Source organism: Orycteropus afer, unplaced genomic scaffold (genome assembly GCF_000298275.1).
Source record: "Orycteropus afer afer isolate SDZICR_OR568_19922 unplaced genomic scaffold, OryAfe1.0 scaffold00112, whole genome shotgun sequence".
Classification (NCBI taxonomy): domain Eukaryota; kingdom Metazoa; phylum Chordata; class Mammalia; order Tubulidentata; family Orycteropodidae; genus Orycteropus; species Orycteropus afer.
Window position 1 is genome coordinate 1,934,987 of NW_006921699.1, and position 2,803 is coordinate 1,937,789.

Consider the following 2,803-nt stretch of genomic DNA (forward strand, 5'->3'; position numbering starts at 1 on the left):
ATGCTGAACCATACCTGGATTAATGAACATGGTGCCGTTATAGAACATGACACCCCAGTTAAGAATATGTCTAACAAAATAGGTATCACTCTGACTGACCAGAACATTGTTTGGGCTATATTTCAGTTCCCTCCTACAGCTTATTACCTCCCCCACCCAGGGCTATGTTGGTTATGTGAGCATGCTGCTTTTTTAAAACTTGGCCAGTTAATCATGAAGGCACCTGCACTCTAGGGTGGATCTGGGCAGGAGGAATGCATTTCCTACCATTAGAAGTTCTCCATTCTGTCCGGCCTAACTACCGACACTGGCATAGCCCACCTGATCTAACTTGGAGTGCTTGGGAAAAGGCCCAAAGAATTTTAATTCCCGTGCTGGGCATCAGAAGCTCTGGTAGCATAGTGCCTAAGGCACTTGACTGCTAACCAGAAGGCTGGTGGTTCAAACCCACCAGCCACCCCTCAGAAGGAAGGTAGGGCAATCTACTTCTGTAGTTATACTGCCTCGGCAACCCAAGGAGGGGTCCCTGTGAGTCGGGTCTGACTCGACAGCATGTAATAACAATAACATGATGGGCATTGGGAAAAATCACGATGATATCCACCTTTTATGCCAATTTGTTCAGAATGTTTCTGTTTCCCTAGAATCAGTAGCTAACTCTACCTGTGATATAACTTCTGCACTCCAAACTGTTGTACTTCAGAATCGGGCAGCTACTACTTATGCTAGTAGCACATGGTGGGGTATGTATATACATCAATGCCACCTATTGCTCATTTAGTTAATGCATCAGGACAAATAGAACAAGATCAACAGACTATTCATCACACCATTCATAAATTGCAACAGAACAGGGAAACTGCATGACAGGATTTAACCCCCACCTTTGGGATAGACTTTTCTTGGCTCACCTCTTGATTACTCAATTTAGGGTGGTTGAGATCCTTATTTGTTACAGTACTCCTCATATTAACAGTAACACTCTTTACTTGCTGTTGTATTCAATGCCTACCTAGGTGCTTACTTGTCTTCAAGCCTCCAGAATTACAACCTACTCTACAGGTACCCCTAGTCTCTTCTCCCCGGACTATAGCCAGAAGATTCTGTGAACTGTTCAAACTACAAGAAGCTTACTGACCAGGGATTGAGTTCCACCATCTTTGCTCCCAGTCAGCAGGAAGCAGCTAGGAAGAGTCGTCGCCCCGTTTCCCAAAATTGTGGAACAGTAACCATTCTAAGGGGGAATTAAAAAAAAAAACGAGTGTTCCCCAAGAATATGGAAAAATATCTATTCTAAGGGGGAATTGAAACTGAGTAAAGTAAAAACTATTTCCCCCACCCTGGTACCCGGATGGGAATAGGTAAGTAAACTAAATTACCCTCAACTATTTCCCTCACCCTGGTTAAGGCAGATAATCAGATACCCCCCCATGGGAATAGATAAGTAAACTAAATTACCCTCAACTATCCCCCCCCCACTCTGGTTGGAGACAGATGAGTATTCAGTTCCTTAAAGAATTGAATGGAAGGAAAACATTCTTTCCTGCAGGTGATAGACGTGCTAAAAGTGTCTTAGAAAACAACTTGTAAATTAACCCTGGCCCGCAGACACATGCAGTAGGGCAGAAAGGAACAAAGTTAATGGGAATGGACATTTTCTCTTCTGCCTAAGCCCCAATCAGCTGATGACAGGAAGCTGGTGTGACTCATCCACCACACAGGCTGCAATCCTCAACCATTTCATACCCCAAATTCCTAAAATTTTTGTGAATATGCATAATCCCCTCTTCTGAAACCTACAAAAACTGTAATTTGATGGCATTTCAGGGAGTCAGATCTGGGTACGAGGATACTCCTACTCCTTGCATTGCTGCTTTGCAATAAATAACTTCTCTCCTCTTAATCACTCGGTGTGTAAACTGTTTTGGCCTGACTGCGCACCAGGCAGGGACCCGCATTTGGTCCTATTCCATACCTAGTAGTGGGATTGTTGGATCATATTATTGTTGTTGATGTTATGTGCCTATGAGTCGGATCCAACTCATAAAATAAAAAAAATAAATAAATTTTCTATAAATTTTAGAAATTATTCTCTTGTCCAATACATCATTTCCAATTTTTTTTTCCCAGTATGTGGGTTCTCTTTTTACATTTGATGAAATCTTTTGATATGCATAAATGTTTAATTTTTAGAAAGTTTTAGTCATCTAGGTTGTCTTCTGCTGTTTGTGCATTTTTGTTATGTCTTAAAGTGTATTTATGCCATACTTTAGGCCCCCTAAGATTGTCTCTATTTTTTCTTGATTATTTTTTAAATATGGAACACTTCACAAATTTGCATGACATCCTTGTGTAAAGGCCATGCTAATACTTTCTGTATCATTCCAATTTTAGCATATGTGTTGCTGAAGTGAGCACAGAAGTTCATTTTTGTATATAGTGTGAGCTATGGATCCTGCTTCATTTTCCTACAAACGGATATGCAGTTTTGCCAGCACCATTTGTTAAAAAACACTATCTCTCCCATTTAATGGGTTTCAACCATTTGTCAAAGATCAGCTGTCCGTAAGTGGACGCATTTACTTCTGGGTTCTATTTATGTTCCCTTGGTTTATATATCTGTCATTGTACCAATACCAGGCTGTTTTGACTACCATGACTGTGTAGTAGGTTTTGAGATTGGGAAATGTGAGGCCTCCTACTTTGTTCTTCTCTTTAGTAGTACTCTGCTTACTCAAGATCTTTTCCATATAAAGTTGGTGATTAGTTTTTCCATCTCTTTAAAGAATGATGATAGAATCTG

At 40.7% G+C, this 2,803-nt stretch overlaps 1 non-coding gene across 1 annotated transcript; it reads right to left on the reverse strand.

The window, feature by feature from the left end:
* Positions 1-2,311: 2,311 nt before the first annotated feature.
* LOC122150275 lies at positions 2,312-2,418 on the reverse strand. Its single transcript, XR_006163577.1, has one exon. It is a non-coding gene; the product is annotated as a U6 spliceosomal RNA (small nuclear RNA).
* Positions 2,419-2,803: the final 385 nt, after the last annotated feature.